This window comes from Oryzias latipes, chromosome 15, assembly GCF_002234675.1.
Source record: "Oryzias latipes chromosome 15, ASM223467v1".
Lineage (NCBI taxonomy): Eukaryota > Metazoa > Chordata > Actinopteri > Beloniformes > Adrianichthyidae > Oryzias > Oryzias latipes.
Genome location: NC_019873.2, coordinates 28,869,985 through 28,890,794, shown reverse-complemented (window position 1 = coordinate 28,890,794; position 20,810 = coordinate 28,869,985). Strand labels below are relative to the sequence as shown.

The 20,810-nt window shown below is 40.6% G+C and overlaps 1 long non-coding RNA gene across 1 annotated transcript; it reads right to left on the bottom strand.

Annotated features, from left to right (window-relative positions):
* Positions 1 to 1,700: 1,700 nt before the first annotated feature.
* Positions 1,701 to 9,624, bottom strand: LOC111948844. Its single transcript, XR_002874835.1, has 3 exons — positions 9,468 to 9,624; positions 5,833 to 5,960; positions 1,701 to 4,454 (listed from the first exon to the last, which is right to left on the bottom strand). It is a non-coding gene; the product is annotated as an uncharacterized LOC111948844 (long non-coding RNA).
* Positions 9,625 to 20,810: the final 11,186 nt, after the last annotated feature.

The window sequence follows — 20,810 nt, the reverse complement described above, 5'->3', positions numbered from 1 at the left end:
ATTTTCTGCTAATCCTGCACAGTTGCATGAAATAAGTCAAGAAGTATAACGGCTGTGTCCTCCTCCATTACAACAGCCACACAATCCATCACACGGTGAAATGAATCAGCAAGATTGTCGCCTCGCCAGCTGTTGGCTGGATTTTGCTCCCATCAAGGACCACAGTTATCGTCTTGATTTATCCTGTGCTGTTACCCTTCAGACCTGACAAATAAGGTTCTTCTCAGTTAAATAGATGTTTTTTTTTTAATCAGATGGCCTTTGAGTTGTTGAAATGCTTGTTTGGACAAAAAGATGCTTTTTAAAAAAAAAATCTGATTTTGTAGATTGTAAAATAAAAAAGGTTTTTAAATCAAATCAAATCAACAACAACTGAAAAACAAGTAAAACAGTCAAATAATAACACTTCTAAAAGCAAAAGCACATGAAAAAACCAGCAGACTCATTGATTTGAATTTAGAAATGGTTTATTTTAGGCAATCAGAACAAAGAGAGCGAGAAAATAAATTGAGAGAATCCCACCCCTGCGATGCTTTACTTAACTTTTGTATTTTTGGCATAAATTATTATGATCCACTTCTTAACTTCTGATTAGTTATTTATACTGTACCAACACAAAAGTGTAAATACTGTGTTAAAGACTGAGTTTAAAGGGTTTTAAAAACAGACAGGGAGGATTTCTGCTGAATGTTCAGTGGTTCCACAGACTGAAAACTCTTGTTCCTCCTTTTGGACCTTAGTGCCTTCAGGAGAACCTGAAGCTCTGGGTTGGGGTGGATGGAGAAGGAAGCACTTCAACATTTGATATAATTAATGTTAAAATTCCAAAATTTGAAAAGAGCAAATTAAATATTGGTTCATTTTGAACCAGAATAAATAAATAGTAAGTTGTAAGGTTGGTGATAACAGTTTGTACCTCCACCATTTTTTTTTAAAATGGAAAAACGCGTCCAAAGCTTTCACACGGAGCCCCGTCAGCCATTTGCTCTCAAATCGGGTGGTTTAAAGAGTGTGATCATTTATACAAACCCAACATTTCAGTCAGACAACTCATGCAGTAAAAAATATTCATTTTCACATTCTTTTAGTTTTGGCTCTGTACAATTCCATGAGATAAGATTTCCATAAAACGTTGGGTAATAACTACCCCTAACGGAGCTCACAGGTGGAAGCCAGGGAGGAGGATGGGGCGACGAACGCAGCGCTTGCGGTAAAAGAAGAGAGTGAACAACTGCACACCTGGACTTAAATAGGACGCTGAACAGGTGAGTTGATTAACTGAGCCGCCCTAGGGGAGTAACCGCATAAAACACTGCTAGAGTAGTCTGCCTGAAAGGCGCCCAAGGTCGCTCATTTGTGCAGTTTTAGAAGTTTGGGCGTCTGGAAGATGAAGAGTTTGCTTACGGCCATGGGGGTGGGGTGGTGGTGGCAGGAGGATTAGAAAGGCAAAGAAGAGTGAAACGGTCTGTTATCGCCCAGAAAGCAGATGTCATCTCTGTGTGGTTGATGGGTTTTCACATCTTCAGGCACAGATCAGTTTCTTCCAGTCCCTCCCTCCTTTCTTTAGGATGTGATGTTTTTACGGTCCAGGCCATCCGCTGTCACCTTAATGACTCAGCTCATGATCTTATGCAAAATCACAAACAGACCCCCCCACTCACATACTAGTCCCCCCACCCCCCCCCCCCATCCTTCCAGCTCAGACTTTCTGCTTCTTAACTTTCATGCTGTGTTCCAACAGCTAAGGGGAATTTCTTGGTTGTGGATTAGAAATGTCTTCCCCCTAAAATACGGTGAACTCAGAAAATAGTCGTATTAAAATATTTGGTCAGAAATGAATCAAACCCGTCAAATCGATCACAGGCAGGAGCTTTAACTGAGGTCATCCTCACAAAACGAATCAATCAATCACTACGCTTTTTCATCAAAACCTGTTATGGAAAATACCGTCAAAAAAGTAGCGCCTGCGGGGCCAAACCACGCTGCCCAATGTACCTTTATGTCCACATTTTATGCAAACATCTGCTATGTTCCTATTATATTTGATATAATATAAGATATATAAGAGATTCTGCTCTAACAACTGAAGTTGAACTTTTACCTAAGATTGTGCATGAACAACACACAACCCACAGAGTTATTTGGATATTATTGATTTTCTTAAATCTAAAATACTTTTACTTTATATTTACTGACTTTTTATGTAAAGAACCCAGAGAGGGTTATTTGTTTTTAAACTGATTTCATAAAGAGTCTTATTATATATTTGCTGATTATTATAATTTCTTTATTTATTTGGTGAAGAACCCAGAGAGGATTATTTGATATCAGATCGGCTTATTAACATTTGGTCATGTGTGGCTTTGTGGGAAACGATGAACGTTTACATTTAGGCCCCCCTGCGACTGTCACACGTTTTCTGTTTCAAACTGACCCTGGCCCCCCATCAGAGAATGGAATTGTCATGTGGCCCTCGCTGGAAAAAGTTTGGGGACCCCCGGTATGGACTTTAGCTGATGCCCTGTCCCAATTGCTTTTGTTAATATTGTTTGATAATTCCTGGCTGTCATAAAAAAAAAAAAAACAAATAAAAGGGATGAAGGGAGCAGAGAGGCCAATAATCCTAATAATGCTCTGGAAAGTTCCCTATTGCAGCAAATGCTGGACATGGAGGCTTTGATATCTGTGGGAGTTAAGGCTTGCCTGCTGTTTGTGATGTCTAAAGAACAAAGGCTTTTCATCATCAAAAAGCTCAGCCGGCTAATATTCTCACAGTTCTGATTCTGTCATCCTCACTTTTATCAAGCTTAGAAGTTCAATTTGGGATACAAGCATGACAAATTTTCCAATGGCTCAGCCGATGCAGACTGACTGCTCCATGAAAGACTTCTCTTCCTGGAAGTAAACCACTGCAAAAACCAGGATTTGGAGAGGTTTTTGCTTTTTTTGTTTTTTTCCAGAAAACTGTGCGAGACGATCAAGATGAGGAAGAAGCTTTCAGTAAGTAAAAAACTTTTAGTAAAGTCCATATACCTATCCTCAGATGAACTCAAACTGAAGCTCCCAGACCAATGAAACATTCACACTAGTTGACTTAAGATCTTGTGGCATTATTCTGATGATGGAGGACGTACTGTATGTAGGGGAAATTAGGATTAAATTTCGAATGAGTTTTTTTTTTATTCAAATTGTTGTGAATCAGGAGCAGATGAATAAAATGTGTGAATGATGTGAAAAACATTCTCAGAAATCATCACCAACTGTGAAAGACAGAGATCAGTCAATTAAACAATTTTTCACTGAAATTTATATTTAGTTGATATTTAACTCTGTAAATCCTGTCGCAGATTTTTGGGGGAATTAAGAATGAAGGATGAAATCCCTAAAAGATTGTTTGGGTGTTTCGGTAAGTTTTTGCTCACAACAATAGTTCAATAATCTTAATATAATATAATAATATTAGTTCAAGATGCTAAACTACTTTCAACTTCCACTACTGCCCCTAGTGGAATGATAATGAACTGCAGGACAGAAAACTCTTAAAATCAGTGTCTTTTAAGGAAAGTTTGGATTAATGAGATGGGGGTCTCAGAAATACAATACAGATGCGTGACTTTGGGTTTTTACCTGTCCCTTAAGGTCTATTAATTTTGTTATTTGTATAATAATCTTTTAACTGTATGTATTTTCACTTTAACTGCAGCGTTGTCCTCAGCAGGACCCCTCCACACAGTGATCAACCCTTCTGATGGACCAAACGGGGGTCTTTGTGGTGGGACCTCCCTGGTGGGGCAGCTTGCTTTCATCAGGGGGTGTCCCATGAATGAGTTGATCCCAAAAATATATGTCCTCACTTGAGCATCAGGCCAGGTTTCCACTTTGAGTTTAGTCATTTAATGTTTCATTATGATGGGTGTGTGTGTGTGTGTGTGTGTGTGTGGGGGGTCAGAAGGGTTGAGGGTGTTTTTTAAATTTTCATTTTTAATTGTATTAAGTCTGTAAAGCCCTTTATGTGGCTGTTGTGTAAATGTGCTTTAAAAATAAAGTTTGTTTTTTGGTGTCAATTATACCGAAAGCAAAGGGGCGGGGCTCTAGGAATTGCAGTTTTTAGTAGGTTTAATTTAACTAGATTACCTTTTATTTTGGTTTTAGTACATCAAAGAGAATCTCTGTCAGTTGAAGAGCCCTGAGTGAATAAAGTCTGATGCCCGTTTCACCTGCCTGAGCTCCTTCCCATTAGAGAAAAGCACTTCCGTCTTTACCGCCACCCACCCCCCCGGTGGCATTGCCTACTGAACCGTGGCGAGGAGGACGAAGAGGGATTTTTGCAGCCTCTGGGGTGGACTGCAGGTCATCCTTTGGTGGTGACTGCCGTCTGGCCTGAGCTGCCGTTCCATTACGAGTGGAACCTGAGTGTTCTGGTCCCAGCAGTGTTGGCAGTGAGGGAATTACAGCTGAAGCAGAAACAATGAGACTTCAGTCTCCTGGGGGGGAAACTGACAGAACAACAAGCTAACATCCATCCTGGAGGATCCGGAGAAACCTCAAAGCTTCCCCATTTGCTGCAGGCATGCAGCAGCTGAGAAGTTTCTACTTTGCAGCGTTTCTACTTCATCTGCCTGATCAACCAAGTTAATTCACCCAAAGATATAAAAACTGTAGAAAAAGAGACTCTGATAAAAATATGAAAATGGCGTCTTTAACATGTTCTTGTGGAATTTTTCTACGATTCTTGTATAAAATGATCATTTCTGAGTATTTCCTAATTCAAATACTTCTGAATGAGGGGCAGATGAAATATTGTCTTTGGAAAACGACCGTATTTGTGCTACAGGCTTCCTGCTCTGCTCCATTCTGATCATCCACCTGCAGACAGATCGATCCACAGACGTCTCTGATTTCTTCGTCTGAGCTGGAATCTGGATCAAGACTGGATAGCTCTCATATCACCATTTCTGTGTCACAGCTATAATGTTAGGTTTGGGATGAGATGATGATGGGAAATGAGTGCAGGCTTACTCCCAGACAACAGTACTGCACACAACTCGGAGGTGAATTTCTAATGAATTTCTGCCCCTGTGCAAAAACAAAGTCCTAGAAGACGGTTAAAAACGGCCTAATCTTAATTAAAAAACCACTGGGAACGCTTTAAAAACAGACCAAAAGATGATCAGAGTGGGATACTAGCGGCTAAATAACATTTGACCACAACCTTCGTTACTGCGTACATTTGGCTTTTCATCTAATTGCATTTTTGCTTGTGAGGATTCACAGGTCTATAAATGATGCAACAGGGTGATGCAAAAAAAAAGGTTTAACCCAGTTTGCAGTAAAGGGCAACTGATAATCTGCTGTTAGCAAAAGACGCAACTTGTTACTGAAATTATGACCAAAATCCAAAGATTGTAATCCTTAAAAATGAAAGGAAAAAAAAACCCTTAAAAAAACAAAAGTATCACTGCTCATCAAATCTGGGGACAAAAATGCAAAAACTTAAGGTAAATCATATTTTTTACTGCAGAGTTTCATAATGTGTTTTTGTGACTTTGTGGAGGTTTTTTTAAAAAAAACTTTAGCTCTGCATCAGTATGCTAATCCCAGTTTCTGTCATTTTTAATCAGAGCTGGTCTTACAAGCATCGCCTTCTAAAGATGAGGCTGTTTTTTTCTTTTTTCTTTTGTGTTAACTTGTTTCCAGAGCCAGCGGCCAACAATTCCGAGCTTGAAAGAACAGAGTCTTACGCCCACATTTTACTTTGAATCACAAAAAATACAGAATATAATTACAGTGGATAAATAATTCAGTTTTGGGATTGATGAGAAGAACAAAAACCTCTTATTGGGGTTTTCCCCCGAAGGTCCAGCTGTCTGCTGTCCTCATTTTGAGGGGCCGATTCCTCCGTCTGTTTGCTGCCCTTCGGAGGAGCTGCAGCATAAAGATGAACAGGTACATCCACCCCCCTGGTTGGGAGTGAAACAGCCCAAACAGAGGGGGAACTGTGTCAAACAGTTGTCACAAAACCAGCAAGCGTTCAGAAGAAAAGCCAGCATTGGCGTAAAACGGCTTCTTTTTTCTGCCTCTTGTCACTCCGAAAGTGGAATCTGTCAAACTTTGAAGAACAGCAACAGTTCTCCCTCGTGTGCTCAGCATTTTTAAGCACCGCGTCTGTAAAACGTTGCTTCTCTTCCACTAAATCTGTTGTTGTGAAGTTTATTCTGCAGGGTTTAACAATGACCTTAGCCAACTTTCGTTCCCTGGCTCTCTGCGACTTCTTCCTGAGAGTTGCCATACTTTGCAGCTTACTTTTCTTCAGAGCTCTCTATCCTGGGATTATATCAAAGGAATAGATTTTTCTTCTCTGTAGTCTGATTTGGTTCAAAAGAAGAAAGAATCCCCGGCTCTTTTCGGCTCCAGAAAGTCACCTCTAGACATGTGCGCATCGGGATGATGCAGTTATTTCTAAAGAAGTGAAAATTGTCCCCTGATCTGGTGAAAAGTCTGTCTTTGTCCCGTCTATCCAATCAGAGTGCAGACGCCTCTGTTGTTTGAAAGTTTTGCTTTCTGATTGCTCAGATAGCTCAAGGATTAAAGGAACTCAGAGGGGATCACAGACGAAGCCGAGTCAGAGCGAAGTGTTTAATGTACTCAGACTGCTCTCAGTTTTGGCTCAGAAAGATGCCAGACGTCTTGGTGGCGCCTTGCGTTTGCACTTAAATGCTTTCAAGGTCTGATGGGACCTCTGACAACCGTCTGCTTTACAATTTAAACTGCCCTTCCTTGTGCTCGCTCCCTCAAACATGCAACTGCATGACGTCTCGTTACGGCGGCCACAGTGCAGCAGCAGATCCAAGATCCTTTTCTATCTGAGAAGTCAACTTCTAATGCCTCAGTAACTGTTCTTTTCATGGAGCTGGGGGGACAGAACCGGTCACATACCCACAACAGAACCGTTTATTCTTTTGTTAGTTTGCATGTTTGTCGTATTTAAAGGTTATATCAATGGAAAAAGTCATTTAAGTAACTAAAAAGCATGAATTTGTAATGTTTTTACTTATTAAAGGAAACATGTTTCCAAATCTCCCAGCATTCAGTGCAAAAAAGTAATTGATGCCTGTGATTAAACTGCTTTTCTGAAGTTGAGGCGAGTCTCAGTCCAGCCTGACAACAGCCAGACTTCTTGAATCAAGAAATCAATGAGAAATACGCCGGCTGGTAAGTAAAAGACATGGCACGCACAGCGTCACGCCGCCATGGAAAGGAAGTTCAGACCAGACGAGTGTTTTAATCGTAAAGCAGAGTCCATCCATCAGTGCGAGACCCGAGGCGCTGCTGCTGCTGCTACAAAGCAGGACAACGATCACAAACTGCAGCAAATCCTGCTCTGGTTTGCTCTTCCTTCCTCCTGCCGCCTCCTTTAGGGGCTGCCACAGCAAAAACATGATGAAAATAACAAAATCATTACATAAGACAAAGGTTTTGGAGTTAACAAATCAAAGTCCAGACATGAATCAGATTTTCTATGAGTGAACCTTTAAAGTCAGCGCAGGGAGACTCTCCTATTTGACTCTGCAGAAAATGATTACATAATGATTACAAAATCCAAATTTTACTCCAGGAAAATTTAAAAAAAAAGTATCTGGTGACAAAACCTAGTTTTTAATTTGCTGCTCAGGATTTGTAATGAACCCAAATGAAATCTTCCCTTGATTTGGGAAGTCCTGACCGTTCAGATTCATGCTATTTCTGCCTCTCTGTAATGAAAAACTAATGTTGCATCAAAAGCAGCAACAAGCCTAAGCTTCTGTCTTGCATCAGAAATGTGTCAGAGTTCAGTTTCAGTTTTTGAATTAACACTTCTCCTGCCTGAAGCCACAAAACAGAGCAAAAAAAGGTTCCTTTTTATCATTTTGATGTACAAATACTAGGGTTGTGCCGATGGACGATATCATCGTCCATCGTGATGGGTGACTGACATCCCGATGGAAAGACCACCATCGTGATGCCACGCCCCCGCCACGTTGCGCGTCGACACCATAAGCCGCGGTTACATGTACAAAATATCTTGATGGGATCAATGGTCGGATTAGTATCCAACCGTGTACATGGGCCCAGAAAAATGTTTTCAGAATATAAAAACGTTCACTAAGGTCACAATTTCGGTCGGAATAAATCATTCGCACATGCGCAGTTTGAAAACCGGAAGGGGATACAACTTCCGCCGAGCGGCTTTTTTTCCAAACTTTATTGAATGTAACAATTCAATACAAAACGATAACAGCGCCGAGCGGCTGTATACATTGACATGTCAGCTCGGTAAAATACGAGATGATCTTCTAAACGTGCTTTTAATAATGTTACGGTTATTATGAAACACCTGTTCGCTCATCATTTGAATTTTAATCCGTGTGGTCAGTGCTTTTTCTGAACGTAGCCAGGATTAGCAGTATGCTAACACGGGCACTCCGCCGGTCCACTCCGCCAGTTAAGTGCGGGAGCGGACTACTTCTTTTCTATCTTGCTTGTTACTTTTTCTGTTAAAGTCACTTCCCTCAGTTTATACTGGATCATCGCGGATTAACCATTAGTTGGGAAATAAAATGAAAAAAGCAAAATAACGAATAGCAGTTATATAAGAACGAAAAATGCAAAAATACTCCCCCCCCCCCCCCCCCCCCCGACGATGTCATCGTCCATCCTGATGGTTGACAGCAAACATCGTCAACGGCCAATTTAGGGGACATCGCCCAACCCTAACAAATACCAAAGGTTGACCCATATTTGACTCAGAGCGTCCAGTTCAACCTCTGTGCGACACTTTACATGTCATTTATCAATCTCCTAATCCTTCATTTCAACGCAGTGTCTTAAAACTCCAAAAACTGCCATTGCAACGTTGCTCTGCAATAATTCAGAGCCATGGATATATTTTGCACTGAAGAATATCCAAAAGCAGAACCACAGCCAGGGCAGAGGAAAAACAAAAAACCTCAATGACTCCCTAAGAAACTGAAGTCACAGCAGGACAGAAAGTCCAAGAGAAACTAAAAACCAACTCAACACAAAACAAACTGGGACCGAGATCCAAAAAAACCCACAAACAGGATTACACTGATAAAAAGTGAGCCTTCATCAGCTCCAAAATCACCAGAAGGTAAAACATCTTTTCTAATCTTCCTGTTAACAAAAAGAGCGAGGCAGATGGACAACAAAACACTTAAAACTGGATTTTCAACCCAACATGAAAAAAAAATAAAAAAAAAAATCCAATGAAGTTAAAAAGTTAAAGCATGGCAGGAAAAAACCAATATGACTGAAGTGTGGCGGTTCCACCATAATGTTAGCACTTGTCTTTCTTAAATAAACCACAAAAGTATTATTTTCTACTTGACTGTATTTCAGAATGGAGGATATTCTCAGATGGGGGCACACATTTACACGTTTTAATCTAATTTGAAACGTTTATTTACCTTTGTTTTGTGAGGAGCTTGAAAGTGGCCCGGCCCCATGCAGGTGAGTCCGGTGATTCACTCCGGCAGCTGGGTAGAAGCCGGGGCAAACCATTCCTGGGGGGTATTCCAGGAAGCATGTTAAACTACCCTGACTTTAACCCTGAACTCTGGCTGAAATCCGCCTGAACTCGCTTACTCTGGGTATGTCGGTTCCAAAAGACCGGATATGAGTTGGCGTAATTACGCTCGATTTAGTAACCCTGGGTTAATGCTCGTGCACGGAAGGTACATAAAGACATTCTCAATAGATCGCCGATTTCCGGATTCACCATGGAAACGCGTGGAGAACCAAAGAGAGCGCAATACTTTAGTGAGGCGGAGTCTGAGATTTCAATGACGGCGTATGAAGATTATATGTCCATCAAAAAAAGTAACACGGCTGCATCTTCAGAAGAAAGAGATTCTGCTTGTAGTAGAAGAACAGACAAAGTAAACGCACAAGTTTCTGATCTTATTTCCATTTTCCTTGTGACGCATATAACTTATCCAATTTTGCCACCTTAAATGAATTACTTCTATTGGTAAGAAATTGAGTTAAATTTATTCAACCTAATTTCTTACGTCTATAAAACTCAATAATTGTTAATACAACTCAAATTTATGTATTTATCTAACTAAATGTCATATTACTCCAATTCAATTAATATGTTAAACATCTTAATTAATTATATTTCTTGATCTCTCATATGTCTAAGTTTGAGCCAGCAGATATGCTCATTTTTATAACAATAAAAAGGACGGGAGAAAAATGCACAATGTGCACAAATTCATTGAAAAATTGTCCCTCATTGTCATAACAGTAATAGATGGTTGGGGTACTATATAAACTAATCATCCTCTCCTTCACTCTTACTCATGGTGCAGAGACATAAGCACAGTAGGACAAAATAACTCAGCTAAACATGGCAAAACACAGTAAAACAGCTAAACAACTAAAAACATTTGGTCAAAAACCCACACTTAAACCAAAATCCGTCCAGACAGGCAAAGGGAATGGTATCCCACAATCCCTTGCGGTGCCGATCTAACAGCAGCACCAAAGTTACACCTACTTAATTGAATTAATTTGAATGAAAGTGAAATAACTGTCTGAAAACTATGTGTTATTTTTAAACTGACTTAACAAACAAATAATTTATCTTAACTGAAGCAAATAACTAAGTTAGATCAAAGTAAAAAAGTTTAATTTTCAAACATCCATATGTGGTCTAATCACCCTCTCACAGTGGAAAAAGTATTATCTGAGCTTTTTCATCCACTAAATCATCTTCAAATGGACACGCCATGCTGCTTCACCTCTCTATAAACAAACAAACCTTCAACTAAACCTGCTCCCGACCAGATTATGTTCAGAGCATGAGTTGCTATGGCAACTTGACCTACCCTGAAACATACCTCTGTTTTTGGAACTGAAAGCTGAGGTTATCAACTTCCTTAGCCTCAAACTTATCGTGGGAGCTAGCAGAACCTGCTTCCTGGAATTACCCCCCTGGAGTGGGGGGCGGGGGGGGCGGGGGGCACTTACGGGGATTTAAAAACATGTTTCTCCTTGGCATTTAAAGTCAATTTAACATTTTGTTGTTGTTGTTGTTTATTCATTTTGGATAGCAGCAATTGACTGCAGACAAAAAATCAAGTTAGAAAAAGATAAAAAAAACAAGGAAATTAAAAGACAAAACCCAACAAATTATTTTAAAAATACAGTGATTGAATAAATCACAGCTGACAGAACGTGAAATCAGAGAGAAAATGCAGATTTAAACAGATGAATTTAGATTTTGGATTGAAGGTTGGAGAGTCTGTTAATTTCAGAGTTTGGGAGCCGAGTGGCTGAAGATTCGAGTCCCCATGTCGAGCCGGGCTGGGGGGAACACAGACGAATGGAGGGACCATTCAAACGGAGAAGGTTAGAAAGAGAAGGAGGAGCCAGTTTAAGGAGGGCCTTGAATTTGATTGTGGGGGTTTTGGAAAGCCAGTGCTGGAGATCGGGGTCATATGACCAACGGATGGAGTTCTGATGCAGGCAGCAAAGTTTTGAACCAGTTGGAGTTTATTGAGGGCTTTTTGAGGGAAGCAAAGAGGAAAGGATGACAATAATCTAGACAGAAAATGACCAGACTGTGAACAGGGAGCAGAGTGGGTGGTGAGGGAGGGAAGAAGGTGATTTCTGTTACGTAAATAAAAAAGGGCAGACCGAACGAGCACTGATATTCATGTGATTGAAAAGATGTTGAACTGTTCACCCAGACTCTCAACCTGCAGGAAGGTGGAGACTACAGATGAGTCAGTGGAAAGAGACAAACTTGTAACTTTGCAGAGGACGGATTTGGAACCGAGAAGAAGTAGTTCAGTTTTACCACTATTGAGTTTCAGGAAGTTTAAGGTGAACCAGTTTTTAATTTTAGATAGACAGGCAGAGTGGGAGAAAGGTGGAAGAGAAGAGTCAGGTTTACCAGAGCTGATCCGCAAAACAATGAAACTAGATTTGGAAAGTATTTCCAAGGGGTTGGAGGCAAGTGATGAAAAGATAAGGAGCGAGGACAGAACCTTGTGGCACACCAGAAGAGACGGATGAGACTGAAATGATTTACATTGGATGACTTGGGTGAAGCCTGAGAAGCAGGATCTGTGATGGTAGTTCCAGCCGTGAGTCATCCACACACAGAACCATCAATGATTTGTTGTTTTCCAAAAGATAAAAGTAAAGAATTAGAGAGGATTCATGAGTCGTATTTGTTCAAATCTTCCTGACTATAGTTGTGCCAGCATCTCTTTCTGTGAAGTTTTTCTTTAATTCTACGGGGAATTAAGCCCTGAGGATTATTATGTTACTCATGAAATGATTCAATTACAGAGTTGTCAGACGGATACAAAGCAGCAGAGAAGTCTGACCTGTAAAGATGTTCGGCTTCATGGAAAGATTTCAAAAACCAGCGTTGAGGATAACCTGTGACGAGACTGAAAGGGGATGGCTGCTTTTTTCTTGCTCTGTCTCTCATTCCATACCAACAATTAAACTGTAAAAAAGTAGAAAGCTGAGCTGATTTAAAAAAAAAAAAACTATCACTTTCTTTGGTGAGAACAGCAAAGAAGAAGAAGAAGAGAAAAGCTCCTCCTTCTCTGAACTCGCCTCCGACTTTGTTCCTGTCCAAAACTCGATTAGCTTCCCGTCATTTTCAAATACATATATGTCAAACAAAAGGAAATTGGAAACACAGTTAAAGTTCGCCATAAAAGAAGTATCCAGCTGATGGAGAATTTCAAACTTTTTCACATTAACCACTCACACGCTCAAGCTAAATCAATAGACGGACCTTTCCTGGAGGGAGTCCAGCCCTCGCAAAATTACGAGCAGATTGCAGGGTGAGAGAAAATGCTCAGGTCGCATCCTGTAAACAGAATATTGGCTGGCTGAAGCCATAAACTCACAGACGAGGTAGGAGAGTAAACACTGTGGGCCGGCCGCTTTAAAGGACTTCTGAGGCGTTTTAAAGAAGCCCACGAGGATTCATGAGAATCAGACAGAAGCTAAATTAAGCTCCCAAATCACAGTCCTTTCAAGAGGAGAACTTGGCATCAGCTGTTAGCCTCATTTTTGGACTGAAGGGGGCTGCATGCTGGAGAAGTAGAAGCCCCCCCTTGCTGAAAAAGGTGGAAGCGGAGAGCCTCCCTGCATGCTAATGCATGCACAGTGCAAGATGAATCATTAAAGGCAGCACTACATAATTAATGAGCTTCCTTTAAAGGAGGATTGTTGAGGGTTCAAGGGGGGTAAGAGGCAGAACAGCCATGCAACAGTCTGACGGTGCAGCCCCCGCCCCCATGGGACTTCTGTGGCCAAGTTGGGCCCTGGGCCTTGAGCGGGAGGAAGGAGATCAGAGGAAGGAGTCGCTCACATGAAGGGAGGCTGTGGCTCCAGGGAGGGGAAGAAGAAACAGAGCTGTGATGCCCAAGTGTTTGGCTGGGATCTCCGCCTGCTGGCTGGCTGGTTTTTCATCAGAATTTCTCACCTTGATTAACATTTCAGGAAATTAGCAGGGGATGTGAGCGGGGCTTTTGTGCAAAATAACCCCTCTGAGAGCAGATAAAATGTCTGAGATGTGAACGCTTTACTTAAAAAAAAACAGGCTCCTGGTGAAACTGCAGCGGAAAAGGGACTGGAAGAGCTCATTGGGTTCCTTGTTTAACCCTTGTTCTATCCTAGGGTCTTTAACATTGGGAGTTGGGTCATCTAGACCCACTAGACAGTGCTCTGAACCTTTTTTCTTCAATGATTTGTGAACCTCACTGGTGTCCATGGATTACATGAAATCCTCTCCACCTTTGTCATGGTAGGGAGAACACGTCAATGGAAGGATCGGGTCATCTGGACCCCATAGGATGGCACAGGGGTTGGAGTCAGAAAGTACATTTCTTCTGTGTTTCATTGTCATGAGAGGAGCGGCGCTCACGTTTAGCATTTACAGCAGTTTCCACTGCAGGTTGTTTACTCTACAGGTTTTCTGTAGGACCGAGGTCCAGAGACTGGATGGACCGCTCCAAGACCTTGATCTGCTTCTTCTCCAGTCGTTCCTTGGTTGTTTGTTTTGGGTCATTCTCCTGTTGGAAGGCCCATCCAGCCTCCATTTAAAGCCTCCTGGTGGAGGAAAGGAGGTTCTCACTCAGGATTTGACCATCCTCCCATCCACAGAAAAACCCCTCCAAATCATAATGCTTGCACCTCCGTCCGTGCTTGACAGCGGGGATGGTGTTCTTCTTCAGCATTTCTCTGAGTTGATGCCAAAGAGCTCCACGTTGGTCTGATCTGACCACATCTGTTTTCATGATCTGGGTTGGACCCCCAGACCTACAGGTTGAGGGTCATGTTCTTGTATTTTGGTCCAACTGAGGAACTCAATAGCTGATTTTTGAGGAGGTGACTCTAAATAATTCTTCTGTTGAATCCAATGTTTACTGGAAGATCAGGTCACGCTGACCTCTAGCAGGAAATCCCATGAGAATGCCCCAATTCTGCCTCAGAAGCACTTTTCTAATGAACCATGATTACCTTTCATGCACTTTCTTCATCCCATTTCAGGTGTGGTGTTACATTAGTTCCATTAAAGCCTCATATTTCTTATTATGTACGATAAGTTTAATTTACTCTGACCTCCGCTGTGCAGAACAACCTTCAGTTTCACACATGCGGCCATTAATTCTCCACTTTCTCTGTGCCAGGAACCCAGTGTGTGACTTCTGGTAAGACGTGTGAAATTGAGGCCCAACAAAAGCCTTTTCTTCCTCTGAAAACTTTGGTTTCTTGTGAACCGATGTATATTTCAGTGTTTTCTGGTGGAGTCAGTGGGTAAAGGGATCCTTTTGTTAGGATTTATTAACCTCCAGGATCACCTGATACCCTTTCTCAACATTTTGAAAGGTTTTCTTGCAGCTCCTTGAATTTGTGAACCCGTTTGTGAAGATCTGTAGATTTTAAAACTGACATAAATGCAGAATGTCCAGAAAATGTGGTTGTTTTTAAAATAAAAAAAAACACTTTTCATGTAAACATTCACAAAGATGTAAACACTGCAGCTCATTCAAACACGTCCTTGATTGAGAATATTCTCTTTTTTCAGAGCAGGCTGTGTAGTACAGTGTAGACGTTTTGAAAGACACACTAGATTAGTCAGTTTGTGAAATAATTAACAACATACTTAGAGAACTGCTTCAAATAAAAGTCACAAACTTATAGTTTTGCAGGAATTGAAAAGACTGTGACTGTAAAAAGCTTTTAGTTTAGCCAAATTTGGACAAAATCTCTGCAAAAAAGCTGTTGTTTTGACAACATTGACCTCATATTGATCATTTATTCTATTAATCTTCAAAAACACAAAAAAATGTTTGCAAATGATATCCCAAATGAGTATCTCTGCCACAGAGAGAACAATAAAATGTGCTGTGAGGCAAAAATTCCCGTCATCCAGACGTTGCTGATGAAGACGTGGAACAGTCTGAGCTCTGAGCTTCAAAGGACTTTTTTAGAGAGAACAACAGCAACAGTTTAAGACACAAGGTATACCAAAGTGACAGTCTGAGCATCACACAACAAAAGTTAGTCACAACAAACATGAACTTGGAGCCAAACTTTCAGATTTTGTTCGAATGCACAACGTCTGGGAAGATACAGTTTTGATGGAATTCCAAACATCAGACAGAGAAATGGAGACCTGGTCTGAATCCAGATTCTTCCCGACTCCGAGGGCTTTTCCCTATTCCTACATTTATCCCTCCAAGTAGAGAGATATGGAAAAAATAGTGACTATGTCTGAATTCTCTCCCTATCCCCTAACTAATAAAAAAACTATATGGTGTCGGACCATCTAGTGCCCTGGAAAAACAATTCAGACACCATGCTCACTATTTTATTATTTTTTTTAAACAATACAAGCATTTTACAAAAACTGTTAATGTTCTGATGATGAAAACATTGATGGTTCATATAAAAAATACATTTCAATTTACATTTGTTGTTGAAACACAATGCATTGTGGTCCATATTCCTCAATCTAGTGAGCATCAAAGCACACTGGTTTTTCGCAGAGGCTTCTGGGAAATTTCTTTGGCACTCGATTTTGGAATTACATTTGTCGAGGGTTTTGCAGACAGGTTTTCACGTGAATTCAATTTTGAGCTGCTCCAAATTTTTGACTGGTTAAGAATTACGGCGTTTTTGCATATTATTCATATTACGTATGCAATATTACGTAAATCTTACACAATTGTGCGTAACACTTGTAAGATGCAAGTTTGTGGCTTTCTGTGACATTTCATAGACTTTTCACACATGCACCACTGATGTATAACTTATATCACGTATACGGCGCACATATCATGTTAAAATTACGTCATTTTGGTCCAGATTTGGATTTTATGTTGATTGAGGTGTTTTTTGTGTGGTTTATTCATACCTCTGTCGTGGTTTTAACGTGGTTCATTTGTTCACTCTTGGCCAGGACGCTTTTAATAAAGGTTAAATGAATAAAAAAAATAAAACAAAAATGAAAATTTAGGATACATCAGTGAAAACTTCACGTAAACGACTAGTTTTCATTGGTGCAATATGAGCAAAACGTACGAAAGACACGGCCTTTGAACCCATCCAGGAATTCTTTGCAGAAGGAGGAGGAAGTGATCTAAAGCACATTTCAAATATGAAAAATAAAGGATTCCATGACTAAAATGTGCAAATATTACATTATTATGCGGGATTAGTATTTTATTGGACTGCAAGTTTAACCAAAGTAACTGTTTCATCGTGTGTTTCTTGTTTTTTTGTTGGCCTCTTCTTAACAGAATAAACCCAACAACAGACGTTCTTTGTGGTTGTTCACTTTAGCCGGTTCACAGACAGTTCAGAGGCTTCTGGGCTTTTCTTCCTCATTGTTTGTCCAAATGATGAGCAGTATTTTAGACAACCCTCTGTACAGTGTTCCGCTCATAACGTAATTTTAAAAAAAAATGCCCACAATTTGGAGTAAATAAGTATTATAAAGTGGGTATTGTCATCAATGTCAAACTCGTCTGGTCAGCTCTGGTGATTTGATTGTTCATTTTTTAAGGTCCAATTGTACGAGAAGAACAGTACTATTTAGATCTTCTGCTGCGTGGAATCAACTTTCTGGGAGGACAAGGCTTATTAGTAACAAATATCATTTCAAAAAGATTTGAAAACTAAGAGACATGGATTACTTACAGTAACTAATGATTTGTGTGATTTTCTGTTGTATGTGTTGTTGATATGCTGGTACAAAAAATTGTTTTTAACCTTTTTTAACATGTGAAGCTTTTAAGGTAAAAATGATGAATTAGTTTTGAGAAATCATTTTCCATTATTGTGGAATTGGTCAAATGCTTATGGACCCCAGGAAGATTAGCGACTGCTCTGTGGAAGCTAACGGGGTTCCAATTAAACAAATTAAAAGTACCTTCAGGTCTCAGGGATGGCTAACAGTACATCAATACAGTAGGGTGTGGTAACTAGCCCTTCTTTTTGCCGTCCCTCATCCAGGTTTTGAGAAGAGGTGCTGCAGCTCACCTCTGCAAGGCGAGCCAGGAGCTGGACCGCGAGGGCCGGCCACTGAAGTTTGCAAAGGAGCTGCAATACATGAACGCGTTCCATGATAGGTGGTCTGAAAAACTCTGTTATACTGTTTTAAAATAAAAAGTACAGAAACTGTGTTTTTAATCACTGAGAGGTGCAACAGGTTTATAGTCAAATGTTCAGCCAGCACTATTGCACAGCGTCTGTATTTCTCCAGAAGTTTTCCTGTCTTTGAATTGATGGGAAACATTTTCGCTTGATGGCTGTTGGAGCCCTGGAGTGTTGATCATTAGGGGCTGTGGAGAATCAGTCTGACATGCCTTTAAGCTGTTCTGGAGCAAAATCAAATGATATTGTTCTGCACATCGACCATGCTTCAGCGAGGGAGCCTGTGCCTTTCATTAGCAGTGAGCTGTGCCTGTTGGGCTGGCTGTTTACTGGACAGCTTATAGGACTGTCACAATGGCAAACGTTGAGATTGGTAATTGGATTCTTAGACTAAGAAACTGCTCGTGCACAGTCACATTCTTCTTAAATATGTCAAGACTCGCAAACTGGGAATCAATTCAACTAATGTGAAACACAATTTTTGACAGACAACAAAACATCTGCAAACAACGATTTAATTCTATAATACGTTTCAAAACGACAACGGACGCCGTCAAGAGACTGTGAACGTCAAACACTGAACACGTGTGGGGTGGCCAACACTAGAGACTCAGATTTATTTATTGGACTATCTGCTCCCTATACATGAATGAATACATTAAACCAAGAGCGCCGTCTCCAAAATGGACTGTACCAAGTGTTCAAACAGAAGCAGCAAAGGTGATGTTTTAATCCTCTGCCCACACAACCTGGACTCATTAACAAAAGGACTGGAAATGAAAAGAATCTGGTCCAAACAGACCATTTTAAACTCTTAAAGGCTTGGAAATGAGATCTGTAACTTGTAAATGCGTTCATTAGACTTTTATTTGTATTGTTGTCTTTTAATGCTTTGCATTAATCTGTCCTGCTGTTTGGGCCAGGACAGGATTAATAATCTCAGCGGTACTTTTCCTGGTGAATAAAATGTTTATCATTCTAAAGTATTTAGTGAAGTGGAAGCGCTCTGAAGAAGTTAAAATCATGCTGGTTGAGGGAAAAGAGGGAACAGGAATGACAAACATTTTCTGAAGGATTTAAGACCAGCCTTAAGGAATTTACTGCTCACAAACGAGACAGAGTGAGTCTAAAGAAAACGCTTTCTTAACACGGTCTTCAGTTAACATGACAGACGAATGGAAGGAAATGTGGCGATTGTTCGGAAACCTGCAAACAACTGAACTAAAGAACAGAATAAAAGTGTCTGAAAAGCTGCTTTAACCCAACATACATCATTCCTGCGTCAGGACGTGTTTCTGAGTCCTGATCTGGGTGGACTTACTGGACAGCTGTTTCATCCCTGAAATCCCAACGGCCCGTCTCTTCACTGTGCGGACAGAAAGACATTGTATATAAACTGTGTGAAGGTTTTAAACAAGGCTAAGTTACAGAACCGCCTTCCCAGTGCGTGGACTGACAGACTGAGTGGAGGTAAGGACGGACCACATTGGAGAGTTCTTTACAAGGCTCCCATACGAAAGAGAACCGGAGACCTCCAATGGCAGATCTTACATGGTGATGTTGCTTCGAACTCTTATCTCTGTTCTTAACCCCACTGTTTCTGATTGCTGCCCATTTTGTGTTCAGAGAGAAACGATTTTTCATGTTTTTAGTGAGTGTGAGAGGCTTTCAGGTCCGTTTACTCTCCTGTGTTTGCGCTTTTTAATGTGATGTTTTCCGTTCGTTGTTTTATTTATGGGTCCGGGTTCAAGCAGAAAGACAAAGAAAAGTGGCAACTGCTTAACTTTGTTGTTGGTGAAGCGAAACTTGCGATTCACATAAGCAGGAAGCGCAATGTTCTATGTCGTGTGTCAAATGGTAAACTTTGTTATGCTCCTTTTTTATGTGAGTAATTGTAGTTTATCTTGTTGTCTGTGATCCTTGATTAAACTGACGTTTTAAAACTAAAAAAGAAAACCTCTTCTTCTTTTTCTTCTTTGTCTTTTTCTACTTTTTACCAGCGGATGTCCTCCACTTACAGTTGGAAGAGGCTTGCTGTGAAATGTGGAAGCGGTGTAAATCGGACGAGTCTTGTTCCAGACTTTTTCTGTCACAGCTCTATTCCGATAAATGTAAAACTTGGCGTCATGGAATTCTGGCCGGACACAAACCGCAATGATTAAATTCTCCTTCGTGATCAATGATCCAACAGTTAGCACCTACATGAATTAAAGGGACGCCGTCCATGCACCACTGCCAAATCTGAGTCCCTGATTGGTCAAAGTTTGACCTCTTTAACTTTCAATGTGTGTTCAATGGCCACGCGTTTCGTATGTAGAGCCCAAAAAAGATGACAGGAACTTGCATAGCGACGCATGAAGGTGAGAGTTTTAGAGAGGAAGCCTTAAATGTGCATTATTCGATGCGTCTTCATAGACCTTTCATTGGAAGTGGCCACTTGAACGCTTGTTGCAGGGTGTGGACATAGCTTGAGGCTTTAATCTGAGATGCTGATCTCACACTGGTAATAGAGTGTTAGTGGTAAGTAACAAAGTACTGAGACCCCAATTAATGAAAGTGAATGTTGGGTTGATGGAGAACTAAATGTGTTGAATTCCCTGTCAGCTACAGAATTGTGGTTTTTAATCCCTTTTCATAAAACTGGCCTCAGTTCCAACAGCATTCTCTCTAAAACCTCCAACCATGATCAAATGTAATGTGATTTAAAATTCTAAACTGTGTCAAGAAGCTGAGCTAAGTGGAGATATGCCAGCACCTCTGCAGAAATGAAAGCTCACAGGTTTTTATAAGGTCAGAATACCAGTAAAGTTTTTTCTATTATGTTTCAATCAATTCCTTCCATCCAGAGGTGGATGGACCACGTCTGCATGGACTTTATGACAACACAGGAACGGTAAAAATTGCTTGACATCTTTCACATCCGCACAGATTAGATCACTGCAGCAATGTCTAAATATGAATCCGACATGCTTGTCAGATGAGCTCAACAGGCCTGTGAGATCAACCAGCCGCAGAAAGCAAAGGAAGAGTAAATGTGTCAGAAGAACAAATGCTGCTTTTTCAACCGTTGCTCTTGTGAGAAACGTCTTAAATGAAAGCTGACACTCAGTGAA